Genomic DNA, 20,887 nt, shown 5'->3' with positions numbered 1-20,887 from the left:
CCTTCCTCCCTGGGGGCTTGGACGGCAGCCCCCAGGCACCGCGCTGTCCGTAGCGTGCCCGCTGCAGTCGCCGCTTTGAATCTGAGCTCTGCCGTTCCCTCGCCACTGCTTTGGGAATAAACCCTCATTGAATTACGTCTCCATCCTCCAAGCAGACAACCTGCCTTCCAACCCCGGCCTCTAGCTCTGCTTCTGGAGAAACCAGACTGCACAGAAACCCCACGAACGTCGGGATCTGTGGCATCTGGGTCGTATTCTCTGAGCCCGCTCTGTCCCACATGACTTATCCTGCAGGCCCCCAGGCCAGGCAGGTGGCGGTCTTGCGTCCAGTGGTCCAGGCCCATGTGTCTGTCCAGTGGCGGCCAAGCTGCACGGGCAGGGGTCAGCTGCCCCCCCCACCTTGCGGCCCCATCACAGAGAGGGCCACTGGACGGTGCTGCTCCGTACTTGGTGTGGTGTGTGAAATATTTTGCACCTAAAACTGTAAATCTTTTCACGTAAAAATAAGCCATGTTTGGGGCCTAAGGGAGCAGGTGACGGGGGGTGGGGGGTGCAGAGCCTGCTGGTATGGCTGGTGCTCTGGGGCAGCTGCCCGGGGAGGCTGGGCCTTGGCCTTGAAGCCTGGAACAGGGCTCCGTGAGCCGGGCAGGTCTGGCGACATGGGTGGGCCATCCTAGGGTGGGGGTGCTGCTTCAGCACCCTGATTTTTGGAGCAGGGACCCCTTCTGAGGTCTAAAGCCAGGACCTGTGGGGCAGAACGTACCTGCGCTGTTGGGGAAGTGGCACAGATGTCTGTGTAGCGATCATCCCTGCGGGGCAGCCCCGGGCAGGGAGAGCAGGCGCTGTGACCTGGGGAACAGACCCAGGCCCTCAAGGTCCTCCCCAGAGCGTCTGGTTCAAGGCCACGCCTGCCCACCCGCTGGGCCCTGGGGCTCCGACTCCTCGGCTCCTCATCTGGGAGACGAGGTCCCCTGGCCTTCCAGGACATCCCTCTTCTCCTCGGTCTGGCCTCCTCTCTTTCACATTTTCTTAGTTTAACCAGCACTTCTGAAGAACTTGCCACCTGCCTTGACTGTTTTCAAACATCCTGCAAATTTTAGCTGAGTATGTGACAGCTCCATCAGACAGGCGCCTTTACGAATTCTGTCTTATGAACAAGGAACCTGTGGCCGTCAGAGCGCGCGCCTGAACCAACCTGAACTCGGTCAAGGTGGCTGAGTCTGGCTCAGGGTCCCCCGGCCTTCTGACTGGGCTGCAGGCACCGTCTTCTTGCGACACTTAAAACTGCCCCGGAGTGAGAGATGGGGGGCCCTGGGCCACTGCAGCCGGTCCCCCTGTGCTGGGGCTGGATGGAGGAGCTTCTGGCCAACGAAGGACCTGGCAGCTGCAACCTGCTGGCCGGGAGGCCGTGGGCTTGGCCTCTCGACTCCGGTGGGGCTGGCCCGGGCAGCTCCTCCATGTCTGGGGTCCCAGCAGCCCAGTGCATGAGCTCATCCCGCCCGCGCTCTGGCCTCTCACCAAACATGGCCCCTGTGTCCTGTCTTGTGTGAGCGATTTCAGGGGAGCCTCAAGGAAGCAGAGCTCCCCGAACACTTGGAGCTGGGCTGGGCTCGTGTCCACCCAGCCAGGCGCCTTTGCTGCACGTTCTGAGTCTGCTTTCCTGGGCCTCCTGGGCTGCAGTGGTCCCCTCCCCGGAATGGATGTTTGGGGATGTTTGGGGACTGCTCAAAGAACATTCTAGAGGAGTGACGTGACATCCACCCATCAGAGGGGCCTTGCAGGGTCTCAACACTCCCCCCCCTGAGCTGCTTGCAAGTTCAAGTTTCTTGGGGGGGAGTCTCCCTCAACCAAGCACGCGGGGGCCTTCCTCCTGCCCCCCTCGCTTCCCCTAGGAGCTGGAGCCTTGGACCCAGACTGGAGATGAGGAAGTGCACGACGCGGGAATATGTGTGAGCAGGGGAGCCAGAGACCAGGGAGGCCAGCTCTGTGCTGGGTCCTCCTTCCCTGCGTCTCCCAAGACCGGTCATGTGGAAAGTAGAGCTCCATCTTCCAGGAAATTAATGAAAACCGCATTTACGAGCAGCTGTTCTCGGGTGTGATCTCTGTTAAGGGGCCGGTGGGTCCAGGAGTGAACTGTGGAGGCCTTGTCCATCCTGCGTTTGTAAAGGGACCTGGGGAAAGCAGCGCTGGGTGGGGTTGTGGGGGCGGGCGGAGGGCTCCTTGCTCAGGGCAGCTGCAGGCACGCGGTGACTGGATTTAGTCTCACGGGGAGACACCCAAGAAGCTGGTCTTCTTTTAATGCATTTGGGGCACTAAGTGCTGGTAGAGGAGTGGGGTTTACTCTGGGGCTCAGTGAGCACCCCTCATGCGTCAGCAGCCACCGGGGTACCCGGCAGCTGTTACTCTAATTAGCAACCCAAGCATGTGTTTGTTCCCTGAAGGGGTGGCTGAAATTTCTAAGATTCCATATTCTGGCCGCTTCTGTTGTAGCAGCCCAAGCTGTGCGCTGAGCATTTTATAAGCATCACGCGATTCTCTGCTTGCAACCAGCTGTGAAGAGGGCTCCCTCTCACGTCCCGTTTACAGAGGCGAAAGCAAGGACCAGAGAGGGGAGGCAACCTCCCCAGGGTCGCTCAGCTGGGAAGCGGCTCCCCACGTCTGCCGTGGGGACACCTGCGCTCCACCCAGTGGAGGGGTCTTAGGGAGGTGTGTCCCAACCCTGGGTCAGGTGGGGCTGAAACATCAACTCAGATGCCGACTCCCTGCTTCCTTACCCTGGTGGTGCCATCTGCCAGCTGCAGTGCAGGGAAGGGGTGATTCCCTGGGTTTATCCCGGGCCAGATGAAGGCGGGGTGTTTTGCCAAAAGCTTGCCCTCTGGTTTCTCACCTCACTTACCGTTTCAACTCCCAGACTGCCATGTTGGATCGAGGGGCAAAAGGTCTTTTCCGTGTTGTGTTAGAGTCATCTGTATGGGGGCCTCACAGATGATGGAAATAAAATATTTACCATTTGGAGCAAAAAGCCCTGGGAGCAAAGGGGTGCGGTGAGCAGAGGAGGGCTCAGCCGCAAACAGCTGCTGCCCAGCTGCGGCCGTGGGGGTGGGCACTGGGCCTTGAGGCTGCCCGGGGCACACCTGGGGCGCGTCTGCCCACCCCTCCAGGCCCAGGCCTTCTTCCCGGAGCCGTGAGCCTCGGGCCTTCAAAGCATGTCCTTGGACGCAGCCTGAGCCCCTCCACCGTGCCCACTCTCTGCCCACCCCCCTCCCCCCGGCCCATCAGCTCCCCTCCCCGGCTTCCTCACTGACCAGATGTGGGGTTGGTGAGGCCAACCAGCCGTGACCTGCCTCACTCCCCTGTCCCCGTGGGCCCTGCAACCCCGTGGAGACGCCCAGGGAGGCCCTGGGGGACCAGGGGGAGAGTCCAGCTGAAAGGACCTGTGAGCACTCTCATCCAGGCCGCCCCTCACTCAGGGAAACCGAGGGCCAGGCAGGAAAGGGGTTGCCCAGACTGCTGGCTCCTGGCGTGCAGGGCTGTGTCCAGCCCCCTCCCCAGCCCAAGCTGCGTGTCCCCACCCCTCCACCGCTGCCCTCCTTGGCTCTGGTTTTCGGAGGAACGCCAGTTACAGTGCGCAGGGTGACATGTGCTGCCACTGCAGTTATATCGGACGGACCCTCGTGACCCCGTGGACCGTGACCCAACTCTCGTGACCCCGTGGACCATGGCCTGACCCTCGTGACCCCGTGGACTGTGACCCAACTCTCGTGACCCCGTGGACCATGACCCCGTGGCCCATGGCCTGACCCTTGTGACTCCATGGACCATGACCCCCATGGACCGTGGCCTGACTCCCGTGACCCTGTGGACCGTGGCCTGACTCTCGTGACCCCATGACCCCGTGGCCCGTGGCCCGTGGCCCCCCAGAAGTGAGACTGAGGCTGGAGAATTACTCCCTTATTAATGGAGTGCACACTCTAACCTGCTCTCTGTTCCCAGCTGGGCAGTCCACCCCACACTCCCTGCTGTCCCCTCTCCCAGGACAGGGGACTCAAGCGCGGTGGGAAGGCTGACCTATTGTCTGGATGGTGAGCCCCAAGCTCCTTGCCATCGGGCCAGGCTGCTCTTTCTAGGGCCCCTAAAGCAGCCCCCGGCGCCCCTACCCTCATGAGGACCCAGGGAGGGTCTGGCGGTGCCTTCAGGGAGATAGGTCTTAGAACCCTCCTGGGTGAGAGGACCCAGAACGTGGCCAGGGGAAGCCTGTGTGGATGGTCCCCAGGCCCTGCCCCTGAGTGACCTCCACACTGGCCTGTGGTGACCCAGGGACCCAGCCCTCATGTGCAAGACAAGGGCCCTATTGAATCTCAGGTTCAACCAGGAAGAGTCCTCCCAGCAGTGGGGAGGGCTCTGGAGCCAGAAGCCAGCGGAGGGGTCCTCGAAGCTTCCGTGGCTGGTCTTGGATGACTTCCTGGAGTCGGCCGAGTGCGGACGCGTTGCCCCGCAGCCTCGCTGGGGAGCAGCATGCTGTGCAGGGGCGGGGGCTGCTCGGCCGGCCTGGCTGGGCGCCAGCAGGCTAGAGGGGCCGCAGCTCTGCCTGGGGTAGGCAGGGCCCCTCGTCCAGCATCTGCAGAGCCCGTGGCACCCCAGGCTCCCTCCCAGGACGGTGGGACCTCCCCACGCTCTGCAGGATGGGGCGGTCCGCTCAGGACACAGCAGAGTCACCACGACGTCCTGCTTTGCAGTCTGGTCCACCCTGCAATTTGCTGTTAGTCAGAGTGCTTAGGTAAGCGGGATCAGCCTCAAACGTTTTGCAAGAGTGACACAGATTGTTTCGAGGAATGAACTGTTAGCCAGATGCCAGCCCCGCCCCATGCCCACCGTGATAAGAACGGCACTGGCTGCCAAGGAGCGGTTTACGCCACATGCCAGGCTCACCTGCTGGGTGACCTTGGGCAGCGACCCAGCCTCCCTGTGTCTGCTTCTCGTCCGCATTGCGGGGACGGTGAGGGTGCCCACGTCCCAGGGAAGCATCTACAGCAGCACCCGAGGCTAGCCTCTCGGCGCCGGGGCGACAGCTCCGTAGCCTGCGGTGTTCTTGCCTTTATAAGCAGTGGGGCCGTGAACGCGCTCCTGTATGTATCTTGGCCTCCTTCCTTAAAAGTAAGTGAATTCGTGCTGTGGAGTTGCCAACAGAGAGGCCGAAGGTGCATTTTAAGTGTGGATCGGGAGGAGCAGAGTGTCCTGCCAACAAGAACACGACTCAGCATCGCACCATGGCCTCAGGCCTGCTTCTTTTCCAAACCCTCGCCAATACCAGGTATTAAAAACCTTCACATTCTGCCGGTGTAATAGCTCAAAAAAATTTGAGTCGGGTTTCACATCTTTTCATTTAATTGCAGACTTCTTGATTTGTGTAAGCTCTTGGTTTATGAGCTATTTCAAATCCTGAAAGATGATGCTGTGAAAGCGCTGCACTCAATATGCCAGCAAATTTGGAAAAATCAGCAGAGGCCACAGGACTGGAAAAGGTCAGTTTTCATTTCAATCCCGAAGAAAGGCAATGCCAAAGAATGCTCAGACTACCGCACAATTGAACTCATCTCACACGCGAGTAAAGTCATGCTCAAAATTCTCCAAGCCAGGCTTCAGCAGTACATGAACCAGATGTACTGGAAGCTTCAACAGAGCTTCCTCATGTTCAAGCTGGATTTAGAAAAGGCAGAGGAACCAGAGATCAAATTGCCAACCTTAGTTGGATCATAGAAAAAGCAAGATAGTTCCAGAAAAACATCTACTTCTGCTTTATTGACTATGCCAAAGCCTTTGACTGTGTGGATCACAATAAACTGTGGAAAATTCTTTTAAAGATGGGAATACGAGACCACCTGACCTGCCTCCTGAGAAATCTGTATACAGGTCAGGAAGCAACAATTAGAACTGGACATGGAACAACAGTCTGGTTCCAAATAGGAAAAGGAGGACGTCAAGGCTGTATATTGTCACCTGCTTATTTAACTTCTATGCAGAGTACATCATGAGAAACACTGGGCTGGAAGAAGCACAATCCAGAATCAAGATTTCTGGGAGAAATATCAATGACCTCAGATATGCAGATGACACCACCCTTATGGCTGAAAGTGAAGAGGAGCTGAGGAGCCTCTTGATGAAAGTGAGAGAGGAGAGTGAAAAAGGTGGCTTAAAACTCAACATTCAAAAAACAAAGATCATGGCATCTGGTCCCATCATTTCATGGCAAATAGATGGGGAAACAGTGGAAACAGTGTCAGACTTTATTTTGGGGGGCTCCAAAACCACTGCAGATGGTGACTGCAGCCATGAAATTAAAAGATGCTTGCTCCTTGGAAAAAAAGCTATAACAAACATAGACAACATATTAAAAAGCAGAGAAATTACTTTGTGGACAAAGGTCCATCTAGTCAAAGCTATGGTTTTTCCAGGAGTCATGTATGGATGTCAGAGTCAGACTATAAAGAAAGCTGAGTGCTGAAGAATTGATGCTTTTGAACTGTGGTGTTGGAGAAGACTTTTAAGAGTCCCTTGGACTGCAATGAGATCAATCCAGTCAATCCTAAAGGAAATCAGTCCAGAATATTCATTGGAAAGACTGATGCTGAAGATGAAACTCCAATACATTTGCCACCTGATGGGAAGAACAGACTCATTGGAAAAGACCCTGATGCTGGGAAAGATTGAAGGAGGGAGGAGAAGGGGGAAACAGAGGATGAAATGACTGGATGGCGTCATTGACTCAACGGACATGAGTTTGAGTAAGCTCCGGGAGTTGGTGATGGACAGGAAGGCCTGGCATGCTGCAGTCCGTAGGGTCACAGAGTTGGATGCGGCTGAGAGAATGAACTGAACTGAACTGACTGGGTAAGCTCTTGGTTTATGAAGGAATTGAACCTTGGTCTCTCCTGTAGCCAGTTTTTGTGTTTTTGCTGGGTTATCTGTGAATTTGGGTATGTACGTGAGACGGTTACATCCCTATGTGTGTACGTCTACATACACACGGGTACACACGCCTTCCTCTGTGCAGGATAGTGTCTGTGCGACACACACGCATATATGTGCATGGGTGTATATGTGTATGCTTTGCAGAAGCTTCACATTTTATGTATGCAAATCAATCCATATTTTGGGGGCAGTATGGTCCAGAATGGTCTTTTCCACGCCAGGACTGTATTACAAATCCATATGTGGCTTGTTTCCTGACTTTTTACCATCTCATTTTTCATGTTTAAAACTCTGTCCTTGTGGATTTGTTTTGGTGGAAGGAGAGAGTAGGGATTCAGGTCTTCCGTAAGCTTTTTCCTCCAAATGACTAGTCATTTGCTTAACCATAATTTACAGGGCATCCCATCTCCTCCCTCCAATTTATCGTCTTCTGCGATCCCACGTGTCTTCCTGGGCTATTTCTGGATTTGCTCACTTCCTCTGGTGGCCTGAGGCCTCCAACTCCCAGCTGTTTCAAACGTGCAGGCTTTAAAGTTGGGGAGGGCTGCTTTGGCGGCTTAAGTGTCAAAGCAGAAAGTTCTGGTCTGTCCTCATGGAGTCATTGTCTTATTTAAACTAACAAAAAGAAGTTTCTTGAATTCCTTGCAGTACCCGCATGGTATCGTAATGAGGATCATGTTCCCACGAATAGATAATTTCAGGAGGAAAAGACATCCTTATATTCAGTATGTCTCCCATGCACGAAGAGGTCTCTCTCCTTTTTCATCTGATTTTATAGAACGTAGGTTTAATGCTTTCTTCCTATGGATCCCACACATTTTTGGTTTCATAGGCTTAGTTAGTTGGAAAGTTTTAGTTTTTTGTAAGCTGGCATTGTTTTTTTTTTTATTTGTTACTTTTTTTTAAAGATTTCTCGATTTGGAGCATGTTTGAAGCCTTTATTGAAGAGTTTGTTACAAGACTGCTTCTGTTTTACGCTCCTTTTGCTTTTTGGGCTGTGAGGCACGTGTAATCTTAGCTCCCTGAGCAGAGAGCGAATCTGGGTCCCCTGCACCGAGAGGTGGGATCTTGCCCACTGGACCCCAGGGCGTCCCCTCCTTTACTTGCTCCGAGGGCTTTGTCTCTTCATAGGAAAGCGGCTGATGCTGTCCACTGACTTAGTGACCAGGCCCTGGTGGCTCAGATGGTGATGAATCCGCCTGCAGTTCAGGAGACCGGGGTTTGATCCCTGAGTCAGGAAGAGCCCCTGGAGGAGCGCATGGCAACCCAGTCCAGTCTTCTTGCCTGGAGAACCCTATGGACAGAGGAGCCTGGCGGGCTGCAGTCCATGGGGTCACAAGAGTCAGACACGACGAGCGAGTAACACCGTCCCATTTCACTGCCCCTGGGCAGGGTGGACGCCAAGGCCGAGCAGCTCTTGGGCACTCTCTCTGCAGAGGGCAGGGCTTGGGTGGGGCGTCCACGCTCCAGAGGAAGGGAGGGCATTTGAAACTGGAGGACAGCTCATCTTTTGAATCCTAGACCAGTTCTCTGCCTCCTATCATCAAAAAATGTAGGATGTAGGGGCAGGGAAAGGAGAGGATTACCCACGCTGGACCATCTGCTGGGAGGCGCTTGTAATTAGCACAGCCTTTAATAGCTGGGATTCCTTCTCCAGCTTGCTGGAGGCAGCCTGCAAATACCAGCGGCCTGAGTCACACTCGGGTGCCATCGGTGGAGGATGGGCGGGAGAGCCAGAGGGGTCACTGTCCCCCCAGGGGGCCGCCCCAGGCTGGTCCTCCCTCCCAGAACTCCTCCCCGCCACCCCGGGGAAGGCTTCCCCTTCAAGCAACAAGCTAACTTTCTTTTCTTCTAAATAACGGCCTCAATGAGGTTACACAGCAAAGGAAACAGGAGTGTCCCCAGCCACACAGATGGATCTTCCTTAAGGAGGCCTTAGAGGCTCTGGGGTTGGGTGAGGGGACATAGGTAGGAGGGGCTCCGAGCTCCTAGTGAGAAGGTTGGCTCCATAGCGGCCACCGCCTGGGTGTCACACCTGGCACCACCCTGTGATCATTCATTAAGGCACACTTTGGCAATTTCTGCATTTTTCCGTCACGCTCATCCCATTAAAAAGAGAGTTCCAGAGAAGTTCCAGGGGGCATTTTACTAAAATCCACTGTTCTGAGCAGTGAAGTCTAAACCGGGGAACATCTGGGTTTCCAGGTCGCAGGAAATTACAGGCCACGTTTGGAATACCAACGACGCGGCAGCCACGTCCATCAGGGACGGGGCAGAGAGCGGAGGCTTCTCTCCCGCGGAGGCCCAAGAGCTGATTCGTTTCCTCGAAAAGTCCCTAAGGATCTTTTTTTCTTAGCATCTGAAACTCATCTTTCCCTCCTCAATTTGAACTTTGTGTGGCAAGGAAGCGAGCGTGTGTGCCTCCCAGAGCGTGAGGGCTCCCTGAAGACACGGAGCCGCGTCTGTGGCCTCAGCCAGCGGGAAGCCAGACCCTCGTGCTTCAGTGGGCTGAAATTCATTCTGATGAACCAGTGCCTGGGTGGTTTGGCCCAATTACAGGCTCCAGACCCTCGACTGGCACAGCCCGCAGCCCCTTGTGGCTCCTGAAGCTTCTCAGATGGGGAGCCCCCGTGCTTTGACCTGTGGGGACCCTCCTCCAGGTGGTGGATCTGAAGCCGGGCAGTCTCTGCACCTTCTCAGGTTGCAGGCCGAATGGTGGAACCCCACCCGTCATATTCCCCAAGGCCCGGGAAGAGGTTTGGTTGACTGGGAAAAGTGCAACGTGAGCTCCTTCTGGTGGGTTCTGCATTCTTTCCTAGTGAAGTATTGTGCATGGAAAACCAGAATATACGGTCAGCATTCTTCCTATAAACAGAGCGATTGTACATTGTGGAGGAATTACTTAGTGATGACTGGGGGGAGGTTGCCATGGTTACCCTTCCCCCACCCACGGGGTCCTGGCGGCTGCCTACGTGGAAGCCGGCACTGCGGTACCCAGCTGGCACTTGGCCACCGAGGCTGTCTTGCTTCTCCGTTTCTGCCAGGACCTCGCGAGAGCGGGCAGTCGCTCTGGGCCAGCATGTTTCTTAGTCTCCTTGGCGTCTGTCACAGGAAGTCCTGAGGAAGCCCAGAAGGTGAAGCGGACTGAAGTGGGATGCTCTCGTCGACACCCAGCGGGAGCAGCCCCCCTCACCCCTCTGGGGCAGCCTCTTCCACCCCAGTGGACCCCCTGGGGCTCCTGAAAACACCATTTGAAAACTACCGGTGTCTCCAGTGTCTGCCCAGAGGTCCAGCTTCTCAGCCCCGTCTATGCTGCACTTGAGAAAGTCTGCGGTCCGTCTGTATAGACGCAGGCGGGCCTGAGATCTTTCCAGCTTGAGGCTGCCTGGTGTGGACATAGAATGGTTTCCTTGCTGTTTTCCAGTAGAATCTCAGATGTTTTCCTAGAGGAATCTAAGCCTGGCTCCCGCCCGTGGGCTGCAAATCCTGGTCAAGAATTGCACGTGCACTCACAGCAGAAGCAGGGCCTCTTCCACGCCTGCGTGCAGCTTTCCTTCCAGCAGCCCCTAGAAGCGCAGCCAGTGGACACTCAGTCCCCACGGCTTTCTCGTACAGCTAATCAAAAGCACACTTGCCCCGGGACGAGGCTCCTGTTACTGTCCTGCCCCCTGCCCGCTGGAGGGAGCCTCTGGGGACCGTCAGGGACGCTGCCTCTCAAGCCCCCAGCCCCCTTCCCCTCCTCCCCCGCCCTCCCCCGACCCCATGCAGGGTGCAGCCCCTGCCCCTTCCTCTACACCTGGTCTGGCATCGCAGGGCTGGGGAGATGGAATCTCTGGAGGCCCTGAAAATGCAAAGTGGTCTTGGGGGGCGGTCCTCCGGGCACCAAGGCCTGAAAGAGTGAGGGCCCCCGGCCTAGGTGGAGGGAGAGCCGGGCTGACCAGCCATGAGGCCAGGGCCGCAGCACACCCCGTGGGGAGGCTGGAGCTGATGGCGGTCGGGGAAAGGGGCCGGGACTCTGCCCGGCCCAACGAGTCGCTGGAGGCGCTGGCCCGTGGAGGGGAGAGCTTGGACAGCGGGCTCCTCCGGTCCAGAGCAGGCGCCCAAGAGACAGAGCCTGCAGTGGGCCGAGCGCCCCGGCGTCCCTCCTGCTGTGGTGTCCTGGTCCAGTCACTAGGCACCTCCGGGCACCCCCGGCCTGGGGAAACAGCTCCTCCCGGGGCTGCGGTCTAGCCCTTTCCGGGGGACCCTTCATAGAACAGGCAGGGGGCGAGCACAGCTTGCCTCCCCGCTGTCCCAAAGGGAAGCCAGGGTGGGGTCTGCAGGGAGCAGGGCCCCCGGCCCCAAGGGCTCATGTGTGAGCTGGCCCCCGCTTCCTCCCTGCCCCTGCCACGCGGCCGTGCACACCCGCACCCAGCAAGGCCGTGTCACCAGGAGGCTGTGGCGGGGGTGGCTGGCAGGGCCCTCACAGCCTCTGGTAGAAGCGCTTCTCTCCGGGAGCCTGGAGGTACGTGGACAGACGGGCAGGACAGACCGGCTCTCACGTAATTGCCAGCAGCGCTGCCGAGCAGGCCCAGCCCCGCTCCCTTCCCCGGCTCTTAGACCCCTCCCTGCCTTGGCCCCCTTGGGGGCGGGCCGTGGATTTAGGGTGGGCGCTGTGTCCTGCAGGGGCCCCAGCCTCACGCTCACAGGGTGTCGTCTCTGAGCTGGTCTCAGCTGCCCCTCCAGAGGCCCGTCCACGGCCCCGTCAGGCCGCACTCCTGGGGGGCAGCGTCCCAGCTGGGGTGGCCGGCGCCGACTGGCTGTGTCTCTCCTCAGCTCTGGGTCAGAGACATCACGAAGGGAGCGTGGAGTCCGGCCAGGTGGGAATATTGATGCCACGGAGGGCGCTCGGCCTCCTTAATCTCCAGAAGCTGACTGCAGGCCTGTGGGTGCCAGAGATGTAAGGGACGCGGGTTCAGTCCCGAGCCGGGAGATCCCCTGGAGGAGGCAATGGCAAGCCACTCCAGTATTCTTGCCTGGAGAATCCTGTAGGCAGAGGGGCCTGACGGCTCCAGTCCCTGCGATCGCAAAGAGTAGGACACAGTAACCAAGGCCAGATGAGAAGCTGAGATGAGGCTTAATTGGGGCGCCTGCTGCACAGGGGGGAGTGAGACCCATACTGGCTCCGCTGCCCACCTGCCCCCGACAGGTCAGAGGGGCTGCCCTGCTCCAGCCCTGGAGCTGCTGTTAAACACTTCCTGGCACACAACTAGAGTGCCCGCGGCCACGCTTCCCCACAGGCAGTGTGCGCTCGCGTGCGTGCCTCTGTGTATCACAGGCCAGATGGCACTTCCCTCACCCTCACTGCCAACCTGAAGGCACAGGCATTGTCTCCACTTCCCTGATGGGCAAGTCGGTGCAGAGGCATCAGACAACTTCCCAGATCCACACACTGGGCCCAGGCGTGCCTGAGCCCAGACCCCAGTGTCTCCTGTGTGGGGCGTCCTGGGTGGCACTGGTGGGACAGAATCCACCTAATGAGGGGGACACAGGAGACGCAGGCTCGATCCTGGGTCGAGAAGATCCCCGGGAGGAGGAAATGGCACCCCGCTCCAGCGTTCAAGCCTGGGAAATCCCGTGGACAGAGGAGCCCGGCGGGCTGCAGTCCAGGGGGTCGCAGGAGAGTCGCACACACGAGCGTGCGCGTGAGCCCCCTGAAAGCGTTGGCTGTGTTTCCCTTCTGGCTGAGACTCGGTCTGTTGCTGGCGCGCGGACCATTTCTGCCCACAAAGCCCAGCAGCGCGCTCCTTCCCTAAGGTCCTCCTGGTCTGAACAATGACTTCGGCCGCTCGGAGGGTGAGTGGCGGGGCAAAGCGGAGCGTCAGAGCATCTCAGGTTCTTGCTGGCATGCCCTGAATCTGTGGAATCCCCGTGTGTCCCAGGCCAGCCTCATTGGGAGGCAGCCCTGGGGCTGACCGAGCGTTTGGTCTGGCGGTTCCACCGGCCCAGCGGGGGCTGTGCGCCAGCCTGGGGCGGGGGGCGGGGGTGTCTGTAGCCTGGGGCGGGGGTGTCTGTAACTGGGGCGGCGGGAGGGGGGCGGTCAGTAGCCTGGGGTTGGGGTAGGGATACCATATGGGGGACGGGATGCTGGTCCCCTGGGGGAGTTGAGTGTCCCGGCCTACCTTTTGCCCCCAGAGTATTGGGTGTGGTTTATGGAAAAACCAGAAAAAAAAAGCCAGACTCCCAGCCCCACATGGGGCTGAAAGCAAGTGAAATTTGTGGTACGAAAGTAAAGGTTTCCTGAGGCTTCTTTCCCCTTCTTTTAGGGTTGCTTTACACAATTGCTTTTGGTTTGGAACTGCATCCCAGGGGGTGGAGGCGGGTGGGCACCGGCCTTGGCCGCCTGGGGTCCTCTGAAAGCTGTCCCTGGCCATGGGGGCCTCCCTGAGCCACTGGCGCTGAGGGGCCTGCTCCAGCTCTCCCTGGGGGGAGCCCTGGGGCCTCCCTGAGCTGACCGAGAGGCTCTCGGCACTCTGACTGAGTCGCCTCTGTCTCTCGATGCCTCTGGGACCTTGCAGTCACTTCAGTCCTCAGTCGTGTCTGCCTCTCCGCGACCCCGTGGACCGCAGCACTCTAGGCCTCTCTGTCCATCACCAGCTCCTGCAGTTTACTCTAACCCATGTCCGTTGAGTCGGTGATGCCGTCCAACCATCTCATCCTCTGTCACCTCCTTCTCCTCCTGCCTTCAATCTTTCCCAGCATCAGGGTCTATTCAAATGAGTCAGGTCTTCGCATCAGGTAGCCAAAGGATTGGAGTTTCAGCTTCAGCATCAGTAGAGTGTTCATTTAAAGTGTCTGGGTCAAGTTCAGACTCTTTCCCCACCATTAGAAAAAGAAGAATTTCTGTCTAATGGCAATGCTAACTTTCTCTGACCCTCGTCTCTGGTTGGTTCGGGACCCTGCTCCAGGGCAGGTCCTGGCGGCCTGAGACGGCCACCTCACTGCGTCCCGGTTTCTGATTCCTGACGGCCTCCCGGGTCAGCCCGGCTCAGGAGCCCACCGTCGGCATCGCGCGTTCAGCAAGCGTCAGCCAGCGGCTCCGGGTCCGCCCGGCTCAGGCGCGGCCCACCATTGGCATCAGGCGTTCAGCAAGCGTCAGCAGGCGGCTCCCGGTCGCTCGGCTCAAGAGCGGCCCCCCGGGCAGTAGGGGGCGTTGCTCAGCCCTGGGAGCTGGGCGGACCCGTGAGCAGACCTGAGGGAGACGCAGCTGTTGCCCGTGGGAGACCCTCACTCCAGGCCCTGGGGAGCCTTCTGCACCCTTCCCCTGCCAGCTGGGGTTCCCCTGAGACAGGGGACGTGGGGGAACGCCCTAGGACCTGCGCTCACGTATCCCCACCCAAGCTGGCTGTCTCCTCTGCGGCAGTGCGGGCCCTGGCCTGATCACTCCAGCCGTGGGACCCTGAGGCCCAGCCTCCTCTGTGCTCATCCAACCCTCTTCCCAGGACCAGGGGCAGCTTTGTGTCCAGAGCAGCTTGACTGGTGAGGGGGAAAGTGTGGGGGTGGGGACAACCCCCTGGTGATGGGCCGGGTGCCATACCCGGGAGCATCCTCGACCTCCGTGGTGGCCGCCACTGCCCATCAGGTTCTGCTCGGCTCGGGGTACCCCATCTTCCTGCTCCTGCTCCCCCAGAACCTGCCCTCCGCCTCCTTTCCTCCCGGCCGTCCTGGACCACCGTGGCTTGGGGTCCCCTCCAGTGCCGACTCTGAGGCCCCGGCAGGGCCTTGCTCCTCTGCCTTTTGCTGCCTTCCATCTCTCTGTAGGGCAGCTTTTTCCACTGAGCACCCCGACCAGTTACCAGAGGTGGCCTCAGGCCATGCGGAGGATCCAGAGGTGCCCTGGGAGAGCCGTGGGGGACAGCCGCGTCTGGTGCGGGACTGAGAAACAAGGGGGCCCAGATTGCTGGGCACTCGGGACAGATGGGGGCCTGTCATTCGCTGTCCTGGGGCAGACAGCTCCACCCTCCTGCTGCCTCTGCGACGGCGACGCACGGTGACTCTGCTTCGGAGCTGGTGGATCCGAGGCTGCAGACGCTGCGTCCCCAGGCACACAGCCAGGGGCCCCACCCGCTGTCAGCTTTGGTGCCAAGGTGGCCTTGAGGCTCTGTCGCCCCGGAAGATGAAAAAGCAGGGTCACTGAGCTCTCTGGTCCCGGCTCCCCACCAAGTGGAGACCGCGGAGGTCCCGGGAGCTGCCCTGTAGAAGCCCCCATGGCCAGAGGGTGCCCTGGCCCAGTGAGGGAGGGAGACTCGGCAGGGAGGGAGGGGGACAGCCAGGCTCCCGCCCAGCTCGGTTGCATCAGCCTCCCCGGCCACGCCCGAGGCTGCCGAGTGGTGGTCACCATGTAGGGAGTGATGCTGGGCGGCCCCGAGGCCCTGAGACCTGGAACAGCCTGGCCTACGGGCCTGCTCCCCTGCAGCCCCTGCGCTCTAGGCTCGGAGGGGACACGGCCACCACGGTTTAGTTGTTTAGATCTGGAACGTTCTTCTTCCCACAAGTTGTCTGCCGTGCATAAGAGGTTTGTCTTATTCATCTCGTCATACCCAAGGACTTGGCACAGGCTGGGACACAGAAAAGCCATCTGCGCAACTGATTTATGTCCCCTCTCATGAGAAATTGGGGTCACTGTGATAACAAGCTGGTGTCAGAGCTGATGGAGGCCCTGCCCAAGCCTTCCCTGGGGAGCGCACCTCCTAGTGGCGATGGGCCAGGAGGTCTGTGCAACCTTCTCTGACCAGTCCCCCCTGCCGCTGCACTGCTGGTGGCTGGTCTGGGGGCCCCTGGCCCCCTGCCTCCACTCGAGCCACTTTGAAAGCCCCTCCCTGACGACTCAGCCCTAGCACAGAAGAACTGTAAATCAGCCTTCCTTCTGGGATGATTAAAAAAATCACTCTATTAGCAGTTGACTCACAGTCTAAAAATGTGCTTCATGGCGTATCTGCGGCCACCGCGCATGGTTTGGTGGGACGAGCCCCGAGCCGTGCTCCGCGGCCCTTCTGCAGGGAACGGCCGTTTCCCAGCGAGTGCCTGCCTGCCTGCCCACCGCCGCGCTCTGCGGGGCCCTCCCCACCGGGGCCCTCCCCACCCCCAGCCCTGGGGTTTGGCCCGAGACCCTGGTGAAGGGAGACGGGGAGGAAGCCATCTGGGGAGGAATCAGCGCTCAGACGAGAGAGGAAATTGCCCTGAGATGATTGAAATGGCAAACAGAGGGGAAGCCTGGACGGCTGAGTGGAGTGAAAGGGGGCGAGGGGAGGGGCTGGTGGCGGGGCCTGGATGGGTGTCTCTCGGGCAGCTGGCTGAGCAGGCAGGGGCAGCAGAGGCGGAGGGGCTTTCAGGAGCTGAGGGGAGGGAGGTCAAGGAGAATGCCCTCAGGGTGCTTTCCCCGGGAACCTGCTTGCCGTGACGGGAGACATCCGCGTGGCCACAAAGGGCCCACCAGCTGGCCCTCCAGCTGCCGGCCTTCCACACAGCTCCCCGTGGGGTCTGCGGGGCCCTGCCCTTACTGTCCTGTAAGCAGGCAAGAAAACAGAGGTTTGACCCACCTGCTCCGGGTTCCTGTAGCCAGGCTTCCCAGACTGTGCCGTCCAGAGAGGCAGGGCTGCGTGTTTTGGGGCCTTGCCTCAGGCTCCCGGTGAATGTCCTGAGGGAGAAACTCAGGGCTCAAGCAGCAGCCACGGTCAGGTCCGGGGTCTGCCGAGGCTGCTGAGCAAACACAGGGCCCTCGTCCGAGCCAGCCTGCGTGGCTTCCTTGCAGGAAACCGGAAGTGACTGGGCAGGGGCTAGAGGGACCCAATGCCACCACCAAGCCTGATGGCTTCCGCCAGCAGGGACAGTGGCCAGACTGACTGAGGTCAGCGGCCCGGCCGTTGGTGGCTTCCTGGGCCCCAGAGGAGTCTGGAGGCTGGAAGGCAGTGGGGTTCAGAACACGGGTCCCCAGGCGCCTCCTCTGGCTCCTGGGGCTTTGCTGCGGCTCACAAGCACCGACGGGCAGAAGACACAGCGGGGCTCCGCCCGAGGACACCCCTGGGCGCCTCCCCTGCCATGGCTCTCTCCCCCAGACCTCCTGAAAGCAACACAGACGCTTCTAGAAGTCCCGCTGCGTGCCAGGCACAGGGCCGGCCCGGCAGACCAGCAAGCGTGGGCCGGGCCCCCTCCAGGTTAGGTCTGGAGACGGGAGGCAAGGACCTCGGTTTCCCTCTGCACTTTCTTCCTGCTCTGGGTTCCCTGCTTCCTGGGGGCTGGAGCAGAGGGTGGGGGCAGGCCGAGGCAGGGCCTCCCATCCCAACCTTGCTCTCAGATCTCCCATGAGGCCCCTGGGTGCTGGGCTGTGATGATGCAGGGGGGTGCTCCCAGCCCCTGGGACTCGATGGACTCACCGAGGGGTCTCGGCAGTGTGGGCGTCTCCCTTCCCCCTCTGGGCTCTTCCTCCCGGTAGCCCCTGGAACTCAGCTTCCCCAGCTTCACTGCCAGAGCCTCAGGGAGCTTCCCAGCAAGCAGGAAGGCTCAAGGCCCCTCCATCTTCACAGAAAAGCGTGGAAGCGCCCCTGGGGACGGCGGCGTCTCGCTGTTTCCGACACCCCCGATGAGCCCCCAGGTGGAGGGGACAGGGTGGGGGGGGTGGGGGACGGTCAGGGAGGGGTGTTTCATTTTCCCGTGAATACACAGACTGCTGTGGCCACAGAGGACATCCACCCACTCGGAGGATCTTGACGGGCACGTAGCGTGAGCTGGGTCCACGGCCTGGGGAGGGCTGGGAGACAACACTTCAGTGTCCCATCTGCATAGACCTGGGGGTCTGCCCTGGGCAGAGGCTTCTCACTGTGAGTGAGGAGCCCCACCCCCGGGTCAGGGAGCTGTGGGAAACTCCAGGAGCTCAGGGGGCACCTGGGGAGGCAGGTGAGCCCGCCTCCATTCGAGGCAGGACGGCCATCACCGACCCGTGCCCGCTCTCGCCTGCTGCCCTGTTGGCCCTGTGGGGTCCCGCAGCGGCACACAAGGTGCGGTCCGCGGGCCGCTCGGGCTGGGGGTCCAGCCTGGTCCCTGGGAGGGGTGACAGAGAGCAACCATACATGGTGTGTGACCTTTGTCTTCTGAGGACACACCGTGGAATGTGTGCTCCAGGCAGGGATCAGAGCGGCCTGGGGTGGGCATCTGGAGCACAGACGCGCAGCCTGAGCTCACCCTCGTGCTGGGCCAGCGGCTCCCACGGGGCTGCACAAGCTTGGGGGGGACACAGCGGGGTCCAGGGGGCCTGGACTGGGGGGTCACAGCAGGGTCCAGGGGGCCTGGGCTGGGGGGACACAGTGGGGTCCAGGGGGCCTGGGCTGGGGGGACACAGTGGGGTCCAGGGGGCCTGGGCTGGGGGGACACAGTGGGGTCCAGGGGGCCTGGGCTGGGGGACACAGTGGGGTCCAGGGGGCCTGGGCTGGGGGACACAGTGGGGTCCAGGGGGCCCGGGCTGGGGGGACACAGTGGGGTCCAGGGGGCCTGGGCTGGGGGGACACAGTGGGGTCCAGGGGCCTGGACTGGGGGGGACACAGTGGGGTCCAGGGGGCCTGGGCTGGGGGACACAGTGGGGTCCAGGGGGCCTGGGCTGGGGGACACAGTGGGGTCCAGGGGGCCCGGGCTGGGGGGACACAGTGGGGTCCAGGGGGCCTGGGCTGGGGGGGACACAGTGGGGTCCAGGGGCCTGGACTGGGGGGGACACAGTGGGGTCCAGGGGGCCTGGGCTGGGGGACACAGTGGGGTCCAGGGGGCCTGGGCTGGGGGACACAGTGGGGTCCAGGGGGCCCGGGCTGGGGGGACACAGTGGGGTCCAGGGGGCCTGGGCTGGGGGGACACAGTGGGGTCCAGGGGCCTGGACTTGGGGGGACACAGTGGGGTCCAGGGGGCCTTGGCTGGGGGGACACAGTGGGGTCCAGGGGCCTGGACTGGGGGGGACACAGTGGGGTCCAGGGGCCTGGGCTGGGGGCACACAGTAGGGTCCAGGGGCCTGGGCATGGGGGACACAGTGGGGTCTAGGGGTCCTGGGCTGGGGGGACACAGTGGGGTCCAGGGGCCCTTGGCTGGGGGGATACAGTGGGGTCCAGGGGGCCTGGGCTGAGGGGGACATGGCAGGGTCCATGGGGCCTGGACTGGGTGGACACAGTGGGGTCCAGGGGGCCTGGGCTGAGGGGGACATGGCAGGGTCCAGGGGGCCTGGACTGGGCGGACACAGTGGGGTCCAGGGGGCCTGGACTGGGGGTACACAGTGGGGTCCAGGGGGCCTGGGCTGGGGGGACACAATGGGGTCCAAGGGGCCTGGGCATGGGGGACACAGTGGGGTCCAGGGGGCCTGGGCTGGGGGAACACAGTGGGGTCCAGGGGGCCTAGGTTAGGGGAGACATGGCGGGGTTCAGGGGGCCTGGAGAGGGGGGACACAGTGGTGTCCAGGGGGCCTGGACGGGGGGACACGGTGGGGTCCAGGGGGCCTGGACTGGGGGGACACGGCGGGGTCCAGGGGGCCTGGACTGGGGGGACACAGTGGGGTCCAGGGGTCCTGGGCTGGAGTGACAAAGTGGGGTCCAGGGGTCCTGGGCTGGGGGTACACAGTGGGGTTCAGTGGCCCTGGGCTGGGGGGACACAGTGGGGTCCAGGGGTCCTGGGCTGGAGGGACACGGTGGGGTCCAGGGGGCCTGGACGGGGGGACACGGTGGGGTCCACGGGGCCTGGACGGGGGGGACACAGTAGGGTCCAGGGGGCCTGGGCTGAGGGGGACACGGCGGGGTCCAGGGGGCCTGGACTGGGGGGACACAGTGGGGTCCAGGGGTCCTGGGCTGGGGGGACACAGTGGGTCCAGGGGGCCTCGGCTGGAGTGACACAGTGGGGTCCAGGGGTCCTGGGCTGGGGGTACACAGTAGGGTCCAGGGGTCCTGGGCTGGGGGTACACAGTGGGGTCCAGAGGGCCTGGGCTGGGGGGACACGCGGGCTCCAGGGGGCCCGCGCTGGGCGGACACGGTGGGGTCCAGTTTTTCAGGGAAGTTTGGAGACTCAGGGGTTCCCAAGTGATGACCCGTCATGGGGAATGTCCAGTGGCCAGAGGGATTTTCAGATGGTCTGGGCTGGAGAAAACTGCGTCTCTGGGAGGGCGCCTGAGGGATGTGGTGTAGAGAGGGCGACTTGGGCCTGGCGCCCACCCCTCTCCCGAGGCCCGCTGCTGGCTGGGGCAGGTGGAGCGCCGTCTCTGGGCCGCTGCTTCCCTGTGGGATCTGCCATGTCCCTTGGCCATCGCGTCGCGGGCGCTGCCGTCTAGGCCGACAGTTGCTGAGCCTGCACAGATGGAGGGACGGTGGGGAGTGTGGGACCCCGATGTGGCAGCGCCTTGAGAGGGACTGAAGAGGACGGCTGAAGGTCACAGAATTTTCTCTCTGGACTACAGAGCCGGTCATGGTGGGAGGACATTTTGAAACCTTTGATACATTGCTAACCACGTTCTGGCAGGGAGGCACTGGGGCCAGCTGGGAAGGCAGATGAAGCCAACCCCCTCGGTTTTCAGATGGCCAAGTGAAGCCCAGAGCAGGCGGGGCCTTCCCTGGGACCCCCAGCAGCTCCCTGTGGGGCAGCTCCAACTGCAGAGAAATAGGGGGTCAGAGGTCTCTCCAGCCGAGCTGCCGTCTTGTTGGGTGTTTCCGGAAGAGGCTCCTTCCTCGGACAGCTTCGGTTATCACGAGGGAAAACCCGACGTCTGGGTGAGCAGCATGGGTGGGCTGGGGGGCGTTTTGGGGGCAACTGCTGAGAGGGGGTCCTGAGGACATCACAGCGCCAGGTGCCAGGGGCCGGGGCTGGGGCGCGGGCGGGGCCAGGGCGTTGGCAGGGAACCAGGCGGCATCACCAGCGGCAGAGT

The sequence above is a fragment of the Capra hircus genome, chromosome 11, assembly GCF_001704415.2.
Source record: "Capra hircus breed San Clemente chromosome 11, ASM170441v1, whole genome shotgun sequence".
Lineage (NCBI taxonomy): Eukaryota > Metazoa > Chordata > Mammalia > Artiodactyla > Bovidae > Capra > Capra hircus.
This window is presented reverse-complemented; position numbering follows the sequence as displayed.